The following is a 26,587-nucleotide window of genomic DNA, read 5'->3' as shown; positions in this document are numbered from 1 at the left end:
CACTGCCTCCTTCTTCCAGAGCTCCCTCCCTCCCTGCACTCATACTGGGCGAACAGTCAGCTTTTGTCACCTGCTCTAGCCACTAGATTGCAGGCACCAGTGAAAATGTGGCCATGTGTGACTCACGGCTTCTCAGCCTTTGGGTTAACATCATAGAACATAGAAAGCCACAGCACAAACAGGCCCTTCGGCCCACAAGTTGCGCCGATCACATCCCCACCTCTAGGCCTATCTATAGCCCTCAATCCCATTAAATCCCATGTACTCATCCAGAAGTCTCTTAAAAGACCCCAACAAGTTTGCCTCCACCACCACCGACGTCAGCCGATTCCACTCACCCACCACCCTCTGAGTGAAAAACTTACCCGACATCTCCTCTGTACCTACCCCCCAGCACCTTAAACCTGTGTCCTCTCGTAGCAACCATTTCAGCCCTTGGAAATAGCCTCTGAGAGTCTACCCTATCCAGACCTCTCAACATCTTGTAAACCTCTATCACGTCACCTCTCATCCTTCGTCTCTCCAGGGGGAAGAGACCAAGCTCCCTCAACCTATCCTCATAAGGCATGCCCCCCAATCCAGGCAACATCCTTGTAAATCTCCTCTGCACCCTTTCAATGGCTTCAACATCTTTCCTGTAATGAGGTGACCAGAACTGCGCGCAGTACTCCAAGTGGGGTCTAACCAGGGTCCTATAAAGCTGCAGCATTATCTCCCGACTCCTAAACTCAATCCCTCGATTAATGAAGGCCAGTACGCCGTACGCCTTCTTGACCGCATCCTCCACCTGCGAGGCCGATTTAAGAGTCCTATGGACCCGGACCACAAGGTCCTTCTGATCCTCTACACTGCTAAGAATGGTACCCTTCATATTATACTGCTGCTTCATCCCATTGGATCAAGCAGCATCAATCGTTTGATCCAACCCAAGATGGGGAGCAATGCCTTATCCTGTCAGCTTGGATCTTGTTTGTCTCTCTTGTGGGGACCATGAATTGGATTCAATTTGAATTGGAGCAAGCAAGGAGATGGATACAACTCTGCCTAGTCCACTCTGAGCATTGCCTTTGTAACCTTAAGAAAGGAATAAAACAATTTCAAAACAAATGAGGAAGTATTCCTGGTAGACATCTGGTACACTTCCCCACAGCACTGCTGAGGCAGTGTGTATTTTAACACTGGGAGTCTCCCTATCCTGCAGGTGGGGCTCTCTGCCGGAGTGAGCTCTGGTATATTGGCGACGTCTCTTGGTTTTCCTATTGCATTTGTTGTTACCGTGTAGGAGACACCCAGCTGTAAGGAATGTAAATTGTGAAGTGGACAGGAGTTGTATCCCGGAAATGCAGAGAGCTTCTGAAGCAGGAAGAGTTTGGAAGCAGAGGTGCAGCCAGATTTTTCAGAGCAGTGCTGATTTCACAGAGCCCTGGAGAAATGATGCTAGATGGAGGCTGGAATCAGAGTGGATAATACTGCTGACAGTGCTGAGGGTACTCTGAAGTCGGGGAGACTGAGCACAGGGAGGCTGAACTCTGTGCCCTGAAGGATCAGTAGTGCTCTGTGCAGAGTTTCCAGTCAGTGTGAGCTCTGGCTGCAGAACCTCAGTCCTGGTAAGAGAGGCCAGCTTGTTACCATTGAATATTGGGTTGGAATCTGGAGCTGTAGACTGAAGCCTCCAGACTGCTGAGGACTTTAACTCGAAAGGTTAACTCTCCTCTTACCCTGCACTAGAATAACTAGGATGGTGAGGAACAATCATTTAACGACATGCTGCAGTGGGGTAGTCTATCTTGCAGATGGAAGAAAGACCTGGATTTATATTCTAATTTTTATGATCACAGGATGTCCCAAAGGCATTTGCAGCAATGATGTGCCTTTTGAAACCTGGTTATGTGGCAGTAAATTCAGAGCCAACAAACAGCAATGTGATAATGATTGAGCGATAAATATTGACCAACATACATCCACGGGAGACTTACTTAACATCTCATTTGCAGAACTCCCTCAGTACTGCACGGGAGAGTCAGGTTGGACTTTGAGCTCCAGCCCCTGAAGTGGCACTGGAACACTACTTCACCAGTGTTAAACTGTTTTGAGGAAGAGAGTCTTGATCAGAATGTCAACATGTCAGACACGCTGAGAGTATTTTGAAAATGGCAGTTATATTGAAAAGAGCAATTTAGAAATGAGTAGATGCAGCATTCCTGAACACATTGATACAGGTAGGCAGACAACGGAGGTGTCAGCCCTGGGAATGACTGGAACAAAAACCGAACATGCTGGAAAACCTCAGCATCAGCGGAGAGAGAACAGGGCCAACGTTGAGAGTCTGGATGACCCTTTGTCAGAGGCCACCATGAAGTACTGCTCTCCTCTCCGACAGGATTTTCAGTTGTTTCTTTCGCCCTGTCTACCTTCATTGCATTGCCATGAACATATTCTGATCCCTTAATATGGCGCTATCAACACCCTTCTCAACCATAACCACCACCATGCACATTCCCTTTTTAGTTTTATCCATGACATCTTTGTCAATCTCTCCCTTGCCTCTACTTATTGCTGACCCTCAATCCAGCCCCTACAACTCCATGTCCTACTGCAGCCCCCCCCCCCCCCCCCCCCCCGCCTCCAAACAGTATAAATCGCATTCCTATTTTCTATTGTCTTCAACTCCGACGAAGGGTCATCCAGACTCTCAACGCTGGCTCTGTTCTCTCTCCATATGCTGTCAGACCCGCTGAGATTTTCCGCCATTTTCTGTTTTTGTTTCAGATTCCAGCACCTGCAGTATTTTGCTTCTGTCTAAGCCCTGGGACTAGCATATGTAAAGTTTAACTTTGTTTATTTGTGTCACAAATAGGCTTACATTAACACTGCAATAAAGTTACTGTGAAAATCCCCTAGTCGCCACACTCCGGCACCTGTTCGGGTACACTGAGGGAGAATTTAGCCAATGCATCTAACCAGCACGTCTTTTTGGACTGTGGGGGGAAGCCAGAGCACCGGTAGGAAACCCACGTGGACACGGGGCGAACGTGCAGACTCCTCACAGACAGTGACCCAGGCCGGGAATTGAATCCGGGTCCCTGGTGCGTGAGGCAGCAGTGCCAACCACTGGGTTCATGTCAGCTCTGGTGAGAGGCAGGAATGAAATGATCACTTCTGGAAATAGATTCAGGTTGTCGGAGAGATCATTCTTTACTTTGCAAAAACTACGTTTGAATCTTCAATATTTCCTGTGAAGCTACACACTGTGAATTTAAAGCTGGAATTCTGCTTTCTTCAGCCTTACAGCAGCACAGAGATTTGGATTGAGATACGTAAAGATGGTCGAGAACATTTCAAAAAATAGCCTCCTGTTTACACTGACACTATTTACCATTCAGCGAGATCATGGTTAAACTGATTGTGGCCTTAATTTCACAACCAGAATTCTCCAGCTGCTCATGCCCCACTGTTGCTGCAAGCAAGGATGGAGAATTTGGTGCTCAGCCAAATCTTCGTTCACTGCAACGGGACCAGAGAATCTCTCTGGCGTGAATGGCCAGAGAATTCCAGCCCACTTTTCTACCTGCCTCTCTTGATTCCTTTGTTGATCAAAAATTCTAACTTGGCCTTCACGTTTTCTCACGTTATACTCCATCTGCCAAGTTTTTACCTACTCACTTCCGGGGTACAAGTGTTTTAGGCGAGACAGAGGAGGGGCCAAAAGAGGTGGGGGAGTAGCAGTATTAGTTGGAGAGCATATTACAGCGGTGCAGAGGGAGGACAATTCAGAGGGGTCGTGTAACGAGTCACTCTGGGTGGAGCTTAGAAACAGGAAGGGCGCAGTCACTATGTTGGGGGTATACTACAGGCCCCCCAACAGCCCAAGGGAAGTGGAAGAACAGATATGTCAGGAGATACTGGATAGGTGCAGGAAAAATAGGGTTGTTGTCGTGGGAGACTTCAATTTCCTTGGTATAGACTGGAAATTGCTGAGAGCTGGGACTCTGAATGGGGAGGAATTTGTAAAATGCGTACAGGAGGGTTCTTTGGAACAATATGTAGATAGCCCGACTAGAGAGGGGGCTATACTGGACCTAGTACTGGGGAATGAGCCCGGTCAGGTCTTCAAAGTTTCGGTAGGGGAACATGTGGCAAATAGTGACCACAATTCTGTTAGCTTTAGGATAGTGATGGAAAAGGATGAGTGGTGTCCCAAGGGTAAGGTGTTGGATTGGGGGAAGGCTAACTTTAGTGGGATTAGGCAGAAATTGGCAGCTCTTGATTGGGAGAGGCTGTTTGAGGGTAAATCCACATCTGGCATGTGGGAGTCTTTTAAGGAACAGTTGTTAGGGCTACAGGACAGGCATGTGCCTGTTAAAAAGGATAGGAAGGGTAGGATTCGAGAACCATGGATAACCAGGGAAATTGAGGGACTGGTCAAAAAGAAAAGAGAGGCGTATGTTCGGTCCAGGCAGCTAAAAACGGAGGGAGCTCTGGAGGAGTACAAAGAAAGTAGGAAAGAACTCAAACGGCGAATTAGAAGGGCAAAAAGGGGTCATGAAATGTCCTTGGCAGACAGGATTAAGGAGAATCCCAAGGCATTTTATTCATACGTTAGGAACAAAGGGGTTGTCAGGGAAAAAATCGGACCTCTCAGGGACAAAAGTGGGGAATTATGCTTGGAGCCCAAAGAAGTAGGGGAGATCCAAAATGAATACTTTGCGTCGGTATTCACAAAGGAGAGGGATGTGTTGACTGGGAGTGTCTCGGAGGGGAGTGTTGAACCGTTGGAGAAAATCTCCATTACAAGGGAGGAAGTGTTAGGTTTGTTAGAGAATATAAAGACTGACAAATCCCCAGGGCCTGATGGAATCTATCCAAGGCTGCTCAGGGAGACAAGAGATGAAATCGCTGGGCCTCTGACGCAAATCTTTGTCTCGTCACTGGACACAGATGAGGTCCCAGAGGATTGGAGGATAGCTAATGTGGTCCCGTTATTTAAGAAGGGTAGGAAGGATAACCCAGGTAATTATAGGCCGGTGAGCTTGACGTCCGTGGTGGGGAAGTTGTTGGAGAAGATTCTTAGAGATAGGATGTATGCGCATTTAGAAAGCAATAAACTCATTAACGATAGTCAGCATGGTTTTGTGAGAGGGAGGTCATGCCTCACTAACCTGGTGGAGTTTTTTGAAGAAGTGACTAGAATGGTTGACAAGGGAAGGGCCGTGGATGTCGTCTATATGGACTTTAGTAAAGCGTTTGACAAAGTCCCTCATGGTAGGCTGGTGAAAAAGGTTGGATCTCATGGGATTAAGAGGGAGGTGGCTAGATGGGTGGAGAACTGGCTTGGTCACAGAAGACAGAGGGTGGTAGTGGAAGGGTCTTTTTCCGGCTGGAGGCCTGTGACTAGTGGTGTTCCGCAGGGCTCTGTATTGGGACCTCTGCTGTTTGTGATTTATATGAAAGATCTGGAAGAAGGTGTAACTGGGGTGATCAGTAAGTTTGCGGACAACACAAAATTGGCAGGACTTGCAGATAGTGAGGAGCATTGTCAGAGGCTACAGAAGGATATAGATAGGCTGGAAATTTGGGCAAAGAAATGGCAGATGGAGTTCAATCCTGATAAATGCGAAGTGATGCATTTTGGTAGAAATAATGTAGGGAGGAGCTATACGATAAATGGCAGAACCATAAAGGGTGTAGATACACAGAGGGACCTGGGTGTGCAACTCCACAGATCCTTGAAGGTGACGTCACAGGTGGAGAAGGTGGTGAAGAAGGCATATGGTATGTTTGCCTTTATAGGATGGGGCACAGAGTATAAAAGTTGGGGTCTGATGTTGCAGATGTATAGAACATTGGTTCGGCCGCATTTGGAATACTGCGTCCAGTTCTGGTCGCCACACTACCAGAAGAACGTGGAGGCTTTGGGAGAGTACAGAGGAGGTTTACCAGGATGTTGCCTGGTATGGAGGGGCTTAGTTATGAGGAGAGATTGGGTAAACTGGGGTTGTTCTCCCTGGAAAGACGGAGGATGAGGGGAGACTTGTATAAAATTATGAAAGGCATAGATAGGGTGAACGGTGGGAAGCTTTTCCCCAGGTCGGTGGTGATGTTCACGAGGGGTCATAGGTTCAAGGTAAAGGGGGGGGGGGGAGGTGTTTTGGAAACAAACCCGAGCCAATATTGTGTTGTCTTGGGGAAAATACAGAATAAAGGGGCATAATCTAAGCATGTAGAACAAAGGTGGTAGTACAGGTGAAGTAAAGATAGCCATGGTCTGTGGACTGTATTGTAACACCAGCACATTTGGTTATAAAGATAGCTGGTTGTGAAGAAGATGCAAAGAATCATAAATGGGTTAAGTGAACAAAGAACAATGCAGCACAGGAACAGGCCCTTCGGCCCTCCAAGCCCGTGCCGCTCCCTGGTCCAAACTAGACCATTCTTTTGTATCCCTCCATACACAGATATCAGAAGGACATATATTACACAGAGGGTGGTGGGGGCCTGGAATGTGCTGCCAGGCAAGGTGGTGGAGGCGGACACACTGGGAACGTTTAAGACTTACCTAGATAGCCATATGAACGGAGTGGGAATGGAGGGATACAAAAGAATGGTCTAGTTTGGACCAGGGAGCGGCACGGGCTTGGAGGGCCGAAGGGCCTGTTCCTGTGCTGTATTGTTCTTTGTTCTTTGTTCACTTAACCCATTTATGATTCTTTGCATCTTCTTCACAACCAGCTATCTTTATAACCAAATGTGCTGGTGTTACAATACAGTCCACAGACCATGGCTATCTTTACTTCACCTGTACTACCACCTTTGTTCTACATGCTTAGATTATGCCCCTTTGTTCTGTATTTTCCCCAAGACAACACAATATTGGCTCGGGTTTGTTTCCAAAACACCTTCCACAACCTCAGCGTGACCAAATACAAGTCTTCCTATTCTTTCATTGAACCTGCCTCCACACTGATCTTATGATCGTAGCAAATAGCACATGCTGGTTTTCAAGTGAGATGTTAAATAAGGCTCTTGTGAATGTATCTTGGTCAATATTTATCTCTTAGCCATTTGGCCCCTCAAACCTGCTCCACCATTCAGTAAGATCATGACTGATCTGTTTGTGATTTGAATTTCACATTCCCATCTACCCCTGAAAACCATTGGTTCCCCTGCCTAATAACGATCTATCTACTTCCACTTGTTGCTATCCTGTATCACAAGTCTTTGCCCTTTAGTATTATTTAATCCTAACCCCAATATTGGTTCCATTTTGAATGAATTTTCCAATTTCTAATGCAATAAGGACCCACGGGTATTGTGAGCGTGCAGATAAATGGCAAACGGAACGAGGCATCTTCTCAGGTTACTGAGCAGAAATTTACACACTACTAGCTTATTGTAACAAAATAATGGTTGGTCATTGTAGCTGATTTGATGAAGCTAATTGTGTTGCCACAGAGACATTGCCCAAAATTGTATACAGAAAATTATAATAATATAAAATAAAAGTTGTCAGTGTATCCAGCTGATACACCACTTGATGAATACCTATTACCCCGCCCCCCCCATATGAAATGGCATTTGGTAACTGGTACATAGGAACTGGAGTGCGCCATAGAGTTTCAAGCCTTTTCACCAAACAGACCATGCTTATCTTCAACACCATTCACCACCTTTGTTCCATGGTCCATGAGATTGTACCCGTTTCCCTGCGAGAAGCAATTCCTAACCTAGCTCACTATATTTTAAATACTTCTTAACCTTTTCATGGGGAGGCAGTAGCGTAGTGGCCAAAAATAGTGGAGAAACAAGTGATTGGGAAAAATTTAAGAAACAACAAAGAGAGACTAAGAAAGCAATAAAGAAAGGAAGGATAGACTATGAAGCTAGGCTAGCAATTAATATAAAAAATGATAGTAAAAGTTTTTATAAATATATAAAAAGGAATAGAGTGGCTAGAGTGAATGTTGGACCCTTGGAGGACGAGAGGGGGGAGTTAATAGTGGGAAATGAGGATATGGCTGAGTCTTTAAATAAGTTTTTTGTGTCGGTCTTCACGGTGGAGGACACAAATAGTTTGCCAAATATGAACGATAGAGGGTTGGCAGCAGGAGAAATACTTAATACGATTAATGTTACCAGAGAGGCAGTGCTGGGTAGACTAATGGGACTGAAGGTGGACAAGTCCCCGGGTCCGGATGGAATGCATCCCAGGGTATTGAAAGAAATGTCAGAGGTAATAGTGGATGCGTTAGTGATTATTTATCAAAACTCGTTGCATTCTGGGGTAGTGCCGGTTGATTGGAAAACAGCTAATGTTACGCCGCTGTTTAAAAAAGGAAGGAGACAAAAGGCGGGTAACTATAGGCCGGTCAGCTTAACGTCTGTAGTAGGGAAAATGCTGGAATCCATTATTAAAGAGGAGATAGCAGGGCATCTGGATAGAAATGGTTCGATCAATCAGACGCAGCATGGATTCATGAGGGGAAAGTCGTGCTTGACGAACATGTTGGATTTTTATGAAGATGTGACTAGGGCGGTTGATGGAGGAGAACCGGTGGATGCGGTGTTTTTGGATTTCCAAAAGGCGTTTGATAAGGTGCCCCATAAAAGGCTGCTGAAGAAGATTAGGGCACACGGAGTTGGGGGTAGTGTGTTAAAGTGGATTGGGGACTGGCTATCCGACAGGAAGCAAAGAGTCGGAATAAATGGGTGTTTTTCCGGTTGGAGGAAGGTAACTAGTGGCGTGCCGCAGGGATCGGTACTCGGGCCGCAACTGTTTACCATTTATATAGATGATCTGGAGGAGGGGACGGAGTGTAGGGTAACGAAGTTTGCAGACGACACAAAGATAAGTGGAAAAGTGAATCGTGTGGAGGACGGAGAAGATCTGCAGAGAGATTTGGACAGGCTGAGTGAGTGGGCGAGGATATGGCAAATGGAGTATAACGTTGATAAATGCGAGGTTATACACTTTGGAGGAAATAATAACAAATGGGATTACTATCTCAATGGAAACAAATTAAAACATGCTACCGTGGAAAGGGACCTGGGGGTCCTTGTGCATGAGACGCAAAAGCCCAGTCTGCAGGTACAACAGGTGATCAAGAAGGCAAATGGGATGTTGGCCTATATTGCGAGGGGGATAGAATATAAAAACAGGGATGTCTTGATGCACCTGTACAGGGCATTGGTGAGGCCGCAGCTGGAATACTGTGTGCAGTATTGGTCCCCTTATATGAGGAAGGATATATTGGCATTGGAGGGAGTGCAGAGAAGGTTCACCAGGTTGATACCGGAGATGAGGGGTTTGGATTATGAGGAGAGGCTGAGGAGATTGGGTTTGTACTCGTTGGAGTTTAGAAGGATGAGGGGGGATCTTATGGAGACTTATAAGATAATGCGGGGGCTGGACAGGGTGGAGGCGGAGAGATTCTTTCCACTTAGTAAGGAAGTTAAAACTAGAGGACACAGCCTCAAAATAAAGGGGGGTCGGTTTAAGACAGAGTTGAGGAGGAACTTCTTCTCCCAGAGGGTGGTGAATCTCTGGAATTCTCTGCCCACTGAGGTGGTGGAGGCTACCTCGCTGAATATGTTTAAAGCGCGGATGGATGGATTCCTGATCGGTAAGGGAATTAAGGGTTATGGGGATCAGGCGGGTAAGTGGTACTGATCCACGTCAGATCAGCCATGATCTTATTGAATGGCGGGGCAGGCTCGAGGGGCTAGATGGCCTACTCCTGCTCCTATTTCTTATGTTCTTATGTTCTTATGTTGTCACTGGACTAGTAATCCAGGAGACCCATGGCACTGCTCTGGGCCATGGGCACTCACCTGAAGAAGGGGCAAAGAGCTCCGAAAGCTTGTGTGGCTTTTGCTACCAAATAAACCTGTTGGACTTTAACCTGGTGTTGTTAAACTTCTTACTGCTCTGGGGACCAGGGTTCAAATCCCAACATGGCAGATGGTGGGACACTAGGCAAACCACCAACAGCAGATTCCCCCTTCAGAAAGGCAAGAGTTTATTTTCAGGTGACCAGCAGAATTTCCAAAACCAGGGAGAGAGAGACTTCTTTTCAGCTTGATGCCCTTTCTAAAGCTAAAACTCAAACCACAGCTCCAAACTGAAAATGAAACAACTCCTATCACCTGACCTGCCATCCAGGTTTTTTCACAACAAAGCAGAGTCATAAACATACCCCCCTTTAAGCAGCAATAAAAAGACTCTCGTAGACAGCCCGGCAACAATGAGAAAAACAAACTGAAAAAAGTTTGCTTGCAATTGCAGAGTACAAGATTTTTAAAAAACACTTCTTAAAGGTACACTAAAGTCACACCATAGCAATGTGGTTGACTCTTAACCTCTCTCTGAAATGGCCAAGCGAGTCACTCAGTTCAAAGACTATTAGGGCTGACCCAGCCAGTGACACCCACATCTCTTGAATGAATAAAAACTACTTGGAATGGGATGGTGGGGCTTTGGATTGGTTTTGACAGATGGTGTAAAATTCTATTGGGTCTTGATCATTCTGTAGCTGGTTCTAAGTGTGAATTTTACAGGATGGACCAAATTTCAGGTGTACTTAGCTTTTGGGGATCGGGGATATTTACACATCTTTACCCCCACTTAGTGAATGTCGAGTCCATAATATGGTCAATTATACATGGTCTGTGAAAGCAGTGGTGCTGAAGGGCCAAATGTTCTTTACCTGAAGTACAGTAAACAATGAGGAAATAGTAGACTTTAAAATGACTTGGATATATTAGTGAAATTCATCTAATTCACTGCAGAAACGTGTGAGGTTGGAAATATGGGAGATAATGCACGGTAAAATAGCCCCATTTTAAAGAGGACAACAAAAAAGAGCTTGGACTCTTTTTCTTATCCTTAAAGCTACAAATGTTCAGAGTGGACCGGGCAAACCCAAATCCATTCCTTGCTTTTCAAAAACTAAATTCAAATGGAATCCAATTCATGGTCCCCACAAGAGAGACAACAAGACCCAAGCTGACAAGATTAGGCATTGCACCCACTCTTGGGCTTGATCTGACAATGCTTGATCTTAGCCAAAAGGCCGAGGAAGATCAACCTGCCTGACCATTGACTCTCCCCTGCCAGGGCTGTTTGGGCACACGTCTTTGAAGATGTCAGGATAGATTAACATAGCAATTCATAAAATACATAGGAACCGGAGACAGGAAGTTAAGCTAATCTATATTAAAAAATAGTTAATCCTTTGCTGGAGTATTGTGCCCAATTCCGGGCACCACACATTGGGAAAGGCACGAAAGTTATGGAACGTACAGAAGAGAGACTTACCAGAATGTAGTCACCATTCAGGAACCAGTTAACGTGGAAAGTCCGGAGAGGCTGGGCTTGGTCTCCTTAGAGCGGAGATTTGACAAGAGGAGTTCAAAAGCAAGGGGTTTCATAGGGTAAATAAAGAGTTGTTTACACTAGCTGAAGATCAATAACCAGATTGTACAGATTTTATGACAATTGACCAAAAAAAAACCACTGATGACATCAGGAAAAATGTTTCCACAGAGTGGTTTGGATTTGGAATGCATTGCCTGATTGGGTGGTTAATATAGATTCAATGATTGCCTTCACAAGGGGATAAATAATTGAAGGGCAGATAGATTCAGGATTATGGGTAAAGAGAGGGCAGTGGACTGCTTCCAAAATAGTTGATGCAAACATAATGGGCCAAGTGGCCTCCTCTGCTCTACTCTTTTACCCTCAGTCATGTGGATGTGGTGTATCTGGATTTCCAGAAGGCATTTGACAAGGTGCTGCACCAAAGGCTGCTGAGTAAGAAAAAGGTGCACGGTGTTACTGGTAATGTATTAGAATAGATAGAAGATTGGTTAACTAACAGAAAGCAAAGAGTGGGGGTAAATAGGTGTTTTCCTGGTTGGCGATCAGCGACTAGTGGTGTGCCTCAGGGATCAGTGTTGGGACCGCAATTGTTTATGATTTACATGGATGATTTGGAGTTGGGGACCAGGTTAGTGTGTCAAAATTTGCAGATGATACTAAGATGAGTGGCAGAACAAAGTGTGCAGTGGATGCTGGAAGTCTGCAAGGGATATAGATAGTCTAAGTGAGTGGGCGAGGGTCTGGCAGATGGAGTACAATGTTGGTAAATGTCAGATCATCCATTTTGGTAGGAATAAGAGCAAAGTGGATTAGTTAAATGGTAAAATATTGCAGCATGCTGCTGTGCAGAGGGACCTGGGTGTCCTTGTGCAAGAATCACAAAAAAGTTGGTTTGCAGGTGCAGCAGGTAATTAAGAAGGCAAATGGAATGTTGTCCTTCATTGCTAGAGAGATGGAGTTTAAAAACAGGGAGGTTATGTTGCAGCTGTATAAGGTGCTGGTGATGCCACACCTGGAGTTACTGTGTACAGTTTTAGTCTCCTTACTTGAGAAAGGATATACTGGCACTGGAAGAGGTACAGAGGAGATTCACTACATTGATTCCGGAGTTTGAGGGTTGCCTTATGAGAAGAGACTGAGTAGACTGGGGCTATACTCATTGGAATTCAGAAGAATAAGGGGAGATCTTATAGAAACATATAAGATTATGAAGGGAATAGATCAGATAGAAGCAGGGAAGTTGTTTCCACTGGCAGGTGAAACTAGAACAAGGGGGCATGGCCTCAAAATAAGGGGAAGCAGATTTAGGACTGAGTTGAGGAGGAACTTCTTCACACAAAGGGTTGTGAATCTGTGGAATTTCCTGCCCAGTGAAGCAGTTGAGGCTACCTCATTGAATGTTTTTAAGGCAAAGATAGATAAATTTTTGAACAGTAAAGAAATTAAGGGTTATGGTGAGGGGGTGAGTAAGTGGAGCTGAGTCCATGAAAAGATCAGCTATGATCTTATTGAATGGCGGAGCAGGCTTGAGGGGCCAGATGGCCTACTCCTGCTCCTAGTTCTTATGTTCTTATGTGTTCTGACATAAAATTGGGGTTCTATGTTTCTTCCAGTACAAGTGACTACACTCCCAAAATACTTCATTGGCTGTAAGCACTTGGGATATCCTGAGATTATGAAAGATGCTCTATAATTCAAGTTAAACCTCTACAAATGCAAGATTGAGTATACCTGTATATAACTGGAGTAAGCAAATCGTGTGCATCAGCTATCCATTGAACCTGGGCGGAGGACAACAATTCCTGACATAACAGGCAACTGATAATCATACAGTGATGGCAAAAGATCTTTCCAATCCCGAGTGTGTTAGTAACAAAAGGCAGTTCATATAAAAACACATCTGAAAATTAACTGGTGTATTTAATATATTGGGACCTGTTGTACCATTTTGGACAATTTACCACATTGAATCATGTCGGTGACACCTGCTGATAGTTCCCTAGGCATTCCTGAGGTTCAGTGGAGTGTTTATCCAAACCTGCCATAAACCAGGTCGCCAAAAAAGTCTCCATCCACATTTCTTTTATCTGATATTTCTGTGGTAGTGATGCCTGCACTCTATATCTGAATGGTCTTGAAACGTTGTGACTATTCAGTCATCAATCCTCCTGGGACACCACAAAATGTCCCATTTGTACCACAAAGTCTGTTTTTCCAGAAATAGAACAAAGAACAGTACAGCACAGGAAACAGGCCCTTCGGCCCTCCAAGCCTGTGCCGCTCATTGGTCCAACTAGACCATTCGTTTGTATCTCTCCATTCCCAGACTGCTCATATGACTATCCAAGTAAGTCTTAAACGATGTCAGCGTGTCTGCCTCCACCACCCTACTTGGCAGCGCATTCCAGGCCCCCACCACTCTCTGTGTAAAAAAACGTCCCTCTGATATCTGAGTTATACCTCACCCCTCTCACTTTGAGCCCGTGATCCCTCGTGATCGTCACCTCCGACCTGGGAAAAAGCTTCCCACTGTTCACCCTATCTATACACTTCATAATTTTGTACACCTCTATTAGGTCTCAACTCATTCTCCATCTTTCCAGGGAGAACAAGTCCAGTTTACCCAATCTCTCCTCATAGCTAAGACCTTCCATACCAGGCAACATCCTGGTAAACCTTCTCTACACTCTCTCGAAAGCCTCCATGTCCTTCTGGTAGTGCGGCGACCAGAACTGGACGCAGTACTCCAAATGTGGCCTAACCAGCGTTCTATACAGCTGCATCATCAGACTCCAGCTTTTATACTCTATACCCTGTCCTATAAAGGCAAGCATACCATATGCCTTCTTCACCACCTTCTCCACCTGTGCTGCCACCTTCAAGGATTTGTGGACTTGCACACCGAGGTCCCTCTGTGTTTCTATACTCTTGATGGCTCTGCCATTTATTGTATAACTCCCCCCGACGTTAGTTCTTCCAAAATGCATCACTTCGCATTTATCTGGATTAAATTCCATCTGCCATTTCTCTGCCCAATTTTCCAGCCTATCTATACCCTGCTGTATTGTCCGACAACGTTCATCGCTATCCGCAAGTCCAGCCATCTTCGTGTCATCCGCAAACTTGCTGATAACACCAGTTACACCTTCTTCCAAATCATTTATAAATATCACAAATAGCAGAGGTCCCAGTACAGAGCCCTGCGGAACACCACTGGTCACAGACCTCCAGCCGGAAAAAGACCCTTCGACTGCGACCCTCTGTTTCCTGTGGCCAAGCCAGTTTTCTAACCATCTAGCCACCCCTCCTTGTATCTCATGAGCCTTAACCTTCTTAACCAACCTGCCATGAGGGACATTGTCAAATGCCTTACTCAAATCCATATAGACGACATCCACGGCCCTTCCTTTGTCAACCGTTTTTGTCACTTCCTCAAAAAACTCCACCAAATTTGTAAGGCACGACCTCCCTCTTACAAAACCATGCTGTCTGTCACTAATGAGATTGTTCCGTTCTAAATGCGCATACATCCTGAGTCTAAGAATCCTCTCCAACAACTTCCCTACCACGGACGTCAAGCTCACTGGCCTATAATTGCCCGGGTTATCCCTGCTACCCTTCTTAAATAACGGTACCACATTCGCTATCCTCCAATCCTCAGGGACCTCACTGTGTCCAATGAAGAGACAAAGATTTCTGTCAGAGGCCCAGCAATTACATCTCTTGTCTCCCTGAGCAGTCTAGGATAGTTGCCATCAGGTCCTGGGGATTTGTCAGTTTTAATGTTACCTAAAAAACCTAACACTTCCTCCCTTGTAATGGAGATTCTCTCTAACGGGTCAACACCTCCCTCTGAGACACTCCCAGTCAACAAGTCCCTCTCCTTTGTGAATACCGATGCAAAGTATTCATTTAGGATCTCCCCTATTCCCTTGGGTTCTAAGCATAATTCCCCTCCTTTGTTCCTGAGAGGTCCGACTTTTTCCCTGACAACTCTTTTGTTCCTAACATATGAATAAAATGCCTTAGGATTCTCCTTAATCCTGTCTGCCAAGAACATTTCGTGACCTCTTTTTGCCCTTCTAACTCCCCGTTTGAGTTCTTTCCTACTCTCTCTGTATTCCTCCAGAGCTCCATCTGTTTTCAGTTGCCTGGGCCTAACGTACGCCTCTCTTTTCTTTTTGATCAGATCCTCAATTTTCCTGGTTATCCACGACTCTCGAATCCTACCTTTCCTATCCTTCCTTTTTACAGGCACATGCCTGTCCTGCAACCTTATCAACTGTTCCTTAAAAGCCTCCCACATGCCAGACATGGACTTACCCCCGAACAGCCTCTCCCAATCAATGGCCACCAATTCCTGCCTAATCCTGCTATAGTTAGCCTTCCCCCAATTTAGCACCCTACCCTTAGGACAACACTTGTCCTTGTCCATTACTATCCTAAAGTTAACAGAGTTGTGGTCACTATTTGCCACATGTTCCCCTACCGAAACTTTGACGACCTGACCGGGCTCATTTCCCAGAACTAGATCCAGTATAGCCCCCTCTTCAGTTGGGCTATTTACATACTGTTCCAAAGAACCTTCCAGTACGCATTTTACAAATTCCTCCCCGTCCAGACCCCCAGCCCTAAGCACTTTCCAGTCTATACCAGGGAAATTGAAGTCTCCCACTACAACAACCCTATTTTTTCTGCACATATCCAGAATCTCCTGACATATCCGTTCCTCCACTTCCCGTGGGCTGTTGGGTGGCCTGTAGTATACCCCCAGCATAGTGATTGCACCTTTCCTGTTTCTGAGCTCCACCCACAGCGACTCATTACATGACCCCTCTAAATTGTCCACCTTCTGCACCGCTGTAATATGCTCCCTAACTAATATCGCTACTCCCCCACCTTTTTTAGCCCGTCCTCCGTCTCACCTAAAACACTTATACCCCGGAATATTCAGCTGCCAGTCCTGTCCTTTTAACCATGTCTCCGTCACCGCAACCACATCCAAATTCCACGTAAGCATTAAGGCCCTAAGTTCGTCTGTCTTACCTGTTATGCTCCTCGCACTGAAGCAGATGCACTCCAAACCTCCAGGCCCACTCAGGTCATCCTGCTCCAGAATGCTCTTCTTCTTACCTAGCCTTGCCCTGGCCCCCAGCTCGACCCCAGGCTCAGTACGTACTGACCTACTGTTTTGATCTCCACCCCCCCTGCCACACTAGTTTAAACCCTGCCGAAACACTCTAGCAAAACTCCCTGTTCCTGGCCTCACTAGCACTAGGCACTGGGAGCAGTCCAGAGATTGCTACCCTAGAGGCCTTATTTTTTAGCCTTGCACCCATCTCCCTGAATTGCTCTCGTATGACCCCCATGCTCTTTCTACCGACGTCATTTTCACCAATGTGTACAGTTACATCTGTTTGAATACCTTCCCTTTTTAATATGCTTCCTACCCTCTCAGAGACATCCAGTACCCCGGCACCAGGGAGGCAGACTACTATCCTGGAGTCTCGTTCGCACCCGCAGAACCGCCTGTCCGTGCCTCTAACCATCGCATCCCCCGCCACTATTTCTCTCCTAATCCCCTTCTTTCCCTTCTGGGCCTCTGAGCCTGTCTCTGTGCAGGCGATCTGGTCCTCGTGGCATATCCCTGGAGGGTCATCCCCCTCCACAGAATCCAAAACAATATACCTATTTTGGAGGGCAACCACAGGGGATCCCTCCACTGACTGCTCACTCCCTTCCCCTCTCCCATCTGTTGCCCAGCCCTTACTATTATGGGAGACTGCCACTGGGGTACTTTCTGGTACTTCACCCTTATGACTTTTACCCTTCCTAATTGTGACCCACTTGTCTTCCTTCTGAGGCCCTGGTGTGACTACCTGCTTAAAATGTTTTTTCTATTATTTTCTCATTTTCCCTGACTAAACAGCTCATCGAGCTGCAGCTCCAGCTCCCTTACACGGTCCCTCAGGAGTTGCAGTTCCATCATTTGGCACAGATATGGACCTCCGGGAGGCAAGTCGTCTCCAGGAACTCCCACATCCCACATTTTCAAAGGATCAGACATCTGATCGGAAAGCATTTTTCTTTCCGAGAATCTAACTCCAGTTGCAACACTTGAGCAAAATCCAACAATTTGAGAGCAAGCACTGAACCAAGTATTTCAGAACTGAATTTCTGAAATTTTTATATGGTCTATTAAAGTCCGTAATCTATGGAATAACCATCCATCTTTCTAAGTATACTGATTCTATCTAATATGCATTTAATAATGCATCTTTCGTATTACTTTTATCTATGAAAATTACTTGAAGTTCCAAACCTTCAGTGTCCAACTGAAAGATCTCTCGCTCACAAAACACTTTGCACCTGAACTTGCTTTTGGTAGAAACAATAATACTAAGGCAATATTTGATTTTCTCTTTGGTAAGGACATAACCCATGTCCACATGTCTACTTCATTTTCCAGTGATCGTTCCGCAGGAAATCATACCCTGACAACTTAGACTTGGCTTCAGCCATTTTTCCCAAAAGCAACTAGAGTCTCCAGTGTGAACAAAAAGTACTTAAGTTAAGAATCACTCACTGAATCCCCACTGTCAACATCCTTGGGGTTACCATTGACCAGAAACTGAACTGGACTCGCCACATAAGCACAGTGGCTACAAGAGCAGGTCAGAGGCTGGGAATACTGTGGCGAGTAACTCACCCCCTGACTCCCCAAAGCCTGTCCACCATCTACAAGGCACAAGTCAGGAGTGTGATGGAATACTCCCCACTTGCCTGGATGGGTGCAGCTCCAACACTTCAGAAACTTGACACCATCCGTTGTTTGGGTTTAATCTCAGTTGTTTGGATTTAATCTCAGTTGTTTGGATTTAATATCAGTTTGTTTGGGTTTAATCTCAGTTGTTTGGATTTAATCTCAGTTTGTTTGGGTTTAATCTCAGTTTGTTTGGGTTTAATCTCAGTTGCTTGGGTTTAATCTCAGTTTGGATTTAAACGCAGTTTGTTTGGACTTATCTCAATTTTTGAGTCTCCCATCCTCCCCCCTCCTCTAACCTAAAAAAAAGGACTCGGAGTGAGAGCAGGGAAGCTTTTTTTTCTCTTTCATTTCTTAGTAAGGGCAGTTAGCAGGGATGTCAGTGCAGGCAGTGCATCCTGTGGGATGTTTGAGGTGAGGGACACGAGTAGTGTCCCAGCTGAGTACACCTGCGGGAAGTGCATCCAATTCCAGCTCCTTGAAGACCGTGTTAGGGATCTGGAGCTGGAGCTGGATGCACTTCGGATCATTCGGGAAGCAGAAGTGGTCATAGATAGAAGCTTCAGGGATGTAGTTACTCCGAAGTATGAAGATAGATGGGTGACGGTGAGAGGGGCTGGGAGGAAGCAGTCAGTGCAGGGATTCCCTGTGGTCGTTCCCCTCGGCAACAAATATACCGCTTTGGATACTGTTGCGGGGGGGGACCTACCAGTGGTAAGCCACGGTGACTGGATCTCCAGCACTGAGTCCGTCCCTGTGGCTCAGAAGGGAAGGGGGGAGAACAGGAGAGCAATAGTTATTGGGGACTTGATAGAGGGACAGATAGGAGGATCTGTGGCAGCGAAAGAGACTCACGGATGGTATGTTGCCTCCCGGGTGCCAGGGTCCGTGACATCTCGGACCGTGTTTTCAGGATCCATAAGGGGGAGGGGGAACAGTCACAAGTCGTGGTACACATCGGTACCAACGACATAGGTAAGAGAAGGGACAGGGATTTAAAACAGGAATTTAGGGAGCTAGAGTGGAAGCTGTGAGCCAGGACAAACCATGTTGTCATCTCTGGTTTGTTGCCGGAGCCACGTGCTAGCGGGTTGAGGAACAGGGAGAGGGTGCAGATAAACACGTGGTTGCAGGGATGGTGTAGGAGGGAGGGTTTCAGATACATGGATAATTGGAGCACATTCTGGGGAAGGTGGGACCTGTACAAACAGGACGGTTTGCACCTGAATCAGAGGGGCACCAATATCCTGGGAGGGAAATTTGCTACGGCTCTTCGGGGGGGTTTAAACTAATTTGTCAGGGGGATGGGAAAACGAGCTGTAGTCCAGAAGCCAGTGTTGAGTGTAGTGAGGTACTGAGGAGGGTATCAAGGTTGCAGACAGGAAGGTGGGTTGAGGTGTGTCTACTTCAATACAAGGAGCATCCGGAATAAGGTAGGTGAACTTGGAGCGTGGATTGGTATTTGGGACTACGATGTTGTGGCCATTACGGAGACATGGTTAGAACAGGGACAGGAATGGTTGTTGGAAGTTCCGGGGTATAGATGTTTCAGTAAGAGTAGGGAAGGTGGTAAAAGAGGTGGAGGAGTAGCATTGTTAATCAAGGATAGTTTAACGGCTGCTGAAAAGCAGTTCGAGGGGGATCTGCCCACTGAGGTAATATGGGCTGAAGTTAGAAATAGGAAAGGAGCGGTCACGTTGTTGGGGGTTTTCTATAGGCCCCCAAATAGTAATAGAGATGTGGAGGAAGAAATTGCGAAGCAGATTATGGATAGGTGGGGAGGTCAGAGGGTAGTTGTCATGGGTGACTTTAACTTTCCAAACATTGATTGGAACCTTTATAGGTCGAATAGTTCGGATGGGGCAGTTTTTGTACAGTGTGTGCAGGAGGGTTTCCTGACACAATATGTGGATAGGCCGACAAGAGGTGGGGCCACATTGGACTTGGTACTGGGTAATGAACCGGGCCAAGTGTTAGATTTGGCTGTGGGAGAGCACTTTGGAGATAGTGACCATAATTCGGTGTCTTTCATTATTGCAATGGGGAGGGATAGGGCCTTACGGCAGGGCAAGGTTTATAATTGGGGGAGGGGTAATTATGATGCGATGAGGCAAGAATTAGGGAGCATAAGATGGGAACAGAAACTGTCAGGGAAAGGCACAAATGAAAAGTGGAGCTTGTTAAAGGAACAAATACTGAGTGTCCTTGATAGGTATGTCCCTGTCAGGCAGGGAGGAAATGGCCGAGTGAGGGAACCATGGTTCACAAAAGAAGTTGAATGTCTTGTCAAGAGGAAAAAGGAAGCGTATGTAAGGATGAGAAAACAAGGTTCAGTTGGGTCGCTTGAGGGTTACAAGGTAGCAAGGAATGAGCTAAAAAAAGGGCTTAGGAGAGCAAGGAGGGGGCATGAGAAGTCCTTGGCGGGTCGGATCAAGGAAAACCCCAAGGCTTTTTACTCTTATGTGAGAAATAAAAGAATGACCACGGTGAGGTTAGGTACAGTCAAGGATAGTCGGAACCTGTGCATGGAGTCAGAAGAGATAGGAGAGGCGATGAATGAATATTTTTCTTCAGTGTTCACCAAGGAGAGGGACCATGTTTGGATGAGAATGGGATACAGGCTGATAGGCTGGAGGAGGTAGATGTTCTGAGGGAAGGTGTATTAGCAATTTTGAAAAACCTGAGGGTCGATAAGTCCCCTGGGCCAGATGGGATATATCCTAGGATTCTTTGGGAGGCAAGGGATGAGATTGCAGAGCCTTTGGCTTTGATCTTTGGGTCCTCACTGTCCACGGGGATAGTGCCAGAGGACTGGAAAGTGGCGAATGTTGTTCCTCTGTTCAAGAAAGGAAATAGGAATGACCCTGGTAATTATAGGCCGGTTAGTCTTACTTCGGTGGTCGGTAAGTTAATGGAAAAGGTCCTGAGGGATAGGATTTATGACAATTTGGAAAGATGCAGCTTAATCCGTGATAGTCAGTATGGATTTGTGAAGAGTAAGTCTTGCCTCACAAATTTGATTGAATTCTTTGAGGAGGTAACTAAGTGTGTAGATGAAGGTAGAGCAGTTGATGTCGTATACATGGATTTTAGTAAGGCGTTTGATAAGGTTCGCCATGGTAGGCTCATGAAGAAAGTAAGGAGGTGTGGGATAGAGAGAAATTTGGCCGATTGGATAAGTAACTGGCTATCTCATAGAAGTGGAGATGCCGGCGTTGGACTGGGGTGAACACAGTAAGAGTTTTAACAACACCAGGTTAAAGTCCAACAGGTTTATTTGGTAGCAAATACCATTCGCTTTCGGAGCGCTGCTCCTTCGTCAGATGGAGTGGAAATGTGCTCTCAAACAGGGCACAGAGACACAAAATCAAGTTACAGAATACTGATTAGAATGCAAATCCCTACAGCCAACCAGATCTTAAAGATACAGACAATGTGGGTGGAGGGAGCATTAAGCACAGGTTAAAGAGATGTGTATTGTCTCCAGACAGAACAGCCCGCAAGTCCAGGAGGCAAGCTGTGGGGGTTACTGATAATGTGACATAAATCCAACATCCCGGTTTAGGCCGTCCTCATGTGTGTGGAACTTGGCTATCAGTTTCTGCTCAGCGACTCTGCGCTGTCGTGTGTCGTGAAGGCCGCCTTGGAGAACGCTTACCTGAAGATCCAAGGCTGAATGCCCGTGACTGCTGAAGTGCTCCCCCACAGGAAGAGAACAGTCTTGCCTGGTGATTGTCGAGCGGTGTTCATTCATCCGTTGTGGTAGCGTCTGCATGGTTTCCCCAATGTACCATGCCTCGGGACTTCCTTTCCTGCAGCGTATCAGGTAGACAACGTTGGTCGACTTGCAAGAGTAGGTACCGTGTATCTGGTAGATGGTGTTCTCACGTGAGATGATGACATCCGTGTCGATGATCCGGCACGTCTTGCAGAGGTTGCTGTGGCAGGGTTGTGTGGTGTCGTGGTCACTGTTCTCTTGAAGGTTGGGTAGTTTGCTGCGGACAATGGTCTGTTTGAGGTTGCGCGGTTGTTTGAAGGCAAGAAGTGGGGGTGTGGGGACGGCCTTGGCGAGATGTTCGTCTTCATCAATGACATGTTGAAGGCTCCGGAGGAGATGCCGTAGCTTCTCCGCTCCGGAGAAGTACTGGATGACGAAGGGTACTCTGTCCACGTGTTTAGGGTGGAAGCTGGAGAAGTGGAGCATCATGAGGTTATCCTCCGGAGCCTTCAACATGTCATTGATGAAGACGAACATCTCGCCAAGGCCATCCCCACACCCCCACTTCTTGCCTTCAAACAACCGCGCAACCTCAAACAGACCATTGTCCGCAGCAAACTACCCAGCCTTCAGGAGAACAGTGACCACGACACCACACAACCCTGCCACAGCAACCTCTGCAAGACGTGCCGGATCATCGACACGGATGCCATCATCCCACGTGAGAACACCATCTACCAGGTACACGGTACCTACTCTTGCAAGTCGACCAACGTTGTCTACCTGATACGCTGTAGGAAAGGATGTCCCGAGGCATGGTACATTGGGGAAACCATGCAGACGCTACGACAACGGATGAATGAACACCGCTCGACAATCACCAGGTAAGATTGTTCTCTTCCTGTGGGGGAGCACTTCAGCAGTCACGGGCATTCGGCCTCTGGTCTTCAGGTAAGCGTTCTCCAAGGCGGCCTTCACGACACACGACAGTGCAGAGTCGCTGAGCAGAAACTGATAGCCAAGTTCCACACACATGAGGACGGCCTAAACCGGGATGTTGGATTTATGTCACATTATCAGTAACCCCCACAGCTTGCCTCCTGGACTTGCGGGCTGTCCTGTCTGGAGACAATACACATCTCTTTAACCTGTGCTTAATGCTCCCTCCACCCACATTGTCTGTATCTTTAAGATCTGGTTGGCTGTAGGGATTTGCATTCTAATCAGTATTCTGTAATTTGATTTTGTGTCTCTGTGCCCTGTTTGAGAGCACATTTCCACTCCATCTGACGAAGGAGCAGCGCTCCGAAAGCTAATGGTATTTGCTACCAAATAAACCTGTTGGACTTTAACCTGGTGTTGTTAAAACTCTTACTGTATCTCATAGAAGACAGAGGGTGGTGGTGGATGGAAAATTTTCAGACTGGAGACCAGTTACCAGCGGTGTACCACAGGGATCAGTGCTGGGTCCTCTGCTATTTGTGATTTTTATCAATGACTTGGAGGAGGGGGCTGAAGGGTGGGTCAGTAAATTTGCTGATGACACCAAGATTGGTGGAGTAGTGGATGAGGTGGAGGGCTGTTGTTGGCTGCAAAGAGACATTGATAGGATGCAGAGCTGGGCCGAAAAATGGCAGATGAAGTTTAACCCTGATAAGTGCGAGGTGATTCATTTTGGTGGGACAAATTTGAATGCGAATTACCGGGTCAACGGCAGGGTTCTGAGGAATGTGGAGGAACAGAGAGATCTTGGGGTTCATATCCACAGATCTCTGAAGGTTGCCACTCTAGTGGATAGAGCCGTGAAGAAGCTCTGTGTTAGCGTTTATTAACAGGGGGTTTGAGTTTAAGAGCCGTGGGTTATGCTGCAACTGTACAGGACCTTGGTGAGACCATATTTGGAATATTGTGTGCAGTTCTAGTCACCTCGCTATAAGGAGGATGTGGAAGCATTGGAGAGAGTGCAGAGGAGATTTACCGGGATGCTGCCTGGTTTGGAGGGTAGGTCTTATGAGGAAAGGTTGAGGGAGCTAGGGCTTTTCTCTTTAGAGCGGAGGAGGATGAGAGCCGACTTAATAGAGGTTTATAAGATGATGAGGGGGAAAGATAGAGTGGACGTTCAAAGACTATTTCCTCGGGTGAATGTAGCTGTTACTAGGGGGCATAACTATAAGGTTCATGGTGGGAGATATAGGAGGGATGTATGAGGTAGGTTCTTTACTCAGAGAGTGGTCGGGGTGTGGAATGGACTGCCTGCTGTGATAGTGGAGTCGGACACTTTCGGAACTTTCAAGCGGTTATTGGATAGGCACATGGAGCACACCAGAATGATCGGGAGTGGATAGCTTGATCTTGGTTTCGGACAAAGCTCGGCACAACATCGAGGGCCGAAGGGCCTGTACTGTGCTGTACTGTTCTATGTTCTATGTTCTATCCAGGGCAAAGCAGCCTGCTTGATTGGCACCACATCCATTCGCTCCACCACCAACGCTCAGTAATAGCAAAGATCCTTAGACAGCACCTTCCAAACCCACAACCACTTCCATCTAGAAGGACAAGAGCAGCAGATACATGGGGACAAGACCACCTGCAAGTTCCCCTCCAAGCCACTCACCATCCTGACTTGGAAATAAATTGTCATTCCTTCACAGTCACTGGATCAAAATTCTGGAATTCCCTCCCTAACGGCATTGTAGGTCAACCCACAGCACGTGGACTGCGGTCATTCAAGAAAGCAGCTCACCACCACCTTCTCAAGGGCAACTAGGAACGGGTAATAAATGCTGCCAGCCAGCCACGCGCATGTCCCATGAATGAATAAAAAACAGTTTCCTGTCTTCACCTTTAAGCCACCACTCTGCGACCATGATAAATGGATTCCAAGTCAATTGGAAGCCCCTTACAGGGCACTGTAACAAAAACAGAATTATAAAGGAACCTTACCGAATCAAACTTAAAGTGAAAGTCCCTTGAAGGGACGCAGTAACAAAGGAGATTTTTTTAAAAGGAATCTTATCAAATTAAATTAAAATGTTATTTTGGAGCCAAGGAAGCCTTCCAGTCCTGGTGGTGCCACTGGTCAGAGAAGGCCTCAAGCGTAGCAGTGGTCACCACATGCTAATCTTTCTTTATATTCTTTTGAGTATATCAATTAAACTAATAGACAAATAAACTAATTAATTTAACAAAATGACAGCCCCTAAAGGGACACAAACAAAATACAAAACTCTTAAAGGAAACTTATTTAGCTAACTAAATCAAAATGTCACTTTGATCAGATTAACACTTTTTTAGAAAATCCAAAAGAATCATTTGAGGATACAACTAATGAGCTTTTCAAATTCATTTTCCGCTTGGAAACTTACAAAGATACTGGACAGAAATGTTTATTTGTAAAGGTCCTTTCCCTGGCAGATTACACTAATGCATTTGCAGCAAAGTAAAATAGACTAATTTATATGAACCTGTCTACGTGAACTCTAGTGTTGCTAGGAACTCTAGTATTAGTGTAGGTCCATTTTCTCCAGTAGCTCCTCTAAAGAGATCTGCTCTGTCCCATGCCTGTGTTACAGCTTTTCATAGAATCCCTGCAGAAGGAGGCCATTCAGCCCATCGAGTCTGCACCGACCACATACCCTATCCCTGTAACCCTACATATTTACCCTAGCTAGTCCCCTGACACTAAGGGGCAATATAGCATAGCCAATCCACCTAACCCACACATCTTTGGACTGTGGGAGGAAACCGGAGCACCTGGAGAAAACCCACAGGGAGAACATGCAAACTCCACACAGACAGTGACCCAAGCCGGGAATCGAACCCAGGTCCCTGGAGCTGTGAGGCAGCAGTGCTAACCACTGTGCCACCGTGCCGCCCAATTTTGTTTTAGACAGCTCTGTATTGAAGACACATGATACCACTGCACGCTTGAATAAATTTGAATTGGTGCCAGGCTGAGATCTCTAATTTCTTGCCATGTCGGCTGAGCAGATGCCTGCTGCTGTGCAACAGTAACCATTGGTGACCGAATGCATTCTTCACCATGGAGGGAACGACTGCTTAAATGAAGCAAATTAGTAACTAGCAGAGCAGTCACAACACACACACAGCCAGCAAATACAGTCTACAGGGTCTAGATGGGGGTTTTGGAAGTTGTTTGTTCTCTCAATGTATACTGCTCGAGTCTGCAGTTTCTCAAAACCATTCCTCTTTCTTTTCAAACCACTTTGACACATATGGACTTGTGTACAAGGTTGGAACTTCTTCCTGATCAATCTCATTTCTTAGTCATGTGATCTGATGTTATTATGAACATCATGTATCTTTCTGATGTTAACCTTTACTGTACAGAGGGTAGGTCTAAATAATGATTCTCGCCAGTGTGAGGACTGACCGGTGAGGAGGTCAGTTCAAATGAGTCCGCACGATGCATTCCTGGTCTCATTAATGACATAAAAAGTATGTGATTAATATTTAAATCAGCTTCGCACTCCTTCTGGGCATGAAGCCAATCTCGCCAGCCAAACAGGACCGGGAAGATTGCTTGCAGGGTCAAACCAGTTCATGCTCGGCACGGCAAGCCAATAAGATCGTGCCCTTTGTGTCTTTCTTCACAATAGAAGATACAAGTTTCATTCCAGAAATAAACAGTAACCTAGGGGCTAAAACGAGTGAGGAAATTAAGGAAACTAATATCAGTAGAGATAAAATATTGGAGAAACTTAAGGGA

General features: G+C 46.1%; 1 protein-coding gene across 2 annotated transcripts in view; it reads left to right on the top strand.

Annotated features, from left to right (window-relative positions):
- Positions 1–1,242: 1,242 nt before the first annotated feature.
- LOC144511906 (DNA damage-regulated autophagy modulator protein 2-like) overlaps positions 1,243–26,587 on the top strand; it is a 124,448-nt gene continuing 99,103 nt past the window's right edge. Inside the window, exon 1 of one of the 2 annotated variants that reach the window (XM_078242358.1) lies at positions 1,243–1,607. The gene's annotated coding sequence lies outside the window, so the exon portion shown is untranslated. The remainder of the gene's footprint in view (positions 1,608–26,587) is intronic. The other variant, XM_078242356.1, reaches the window with a different exon arrangement.

Source organism: Mustelus asterias, chromosome 25, assembly GCF_964213995.1.
Source record: "Mustelus asterias chromosome 25, sMusAst1.hap1.1, whole genome shotgun sequence".
Classification (NCBI taxonomy): Eukaryota; Metazoa; Chordata; class Chondrichthyes; order Carcharhiniformes; family Triakidae; genus Mustelus; species Mustelus asterias.
Note: the sequence above shows the minus strand (reverse complement) of the source record. Positions and strands in the feature narration are given on the sequence as shown.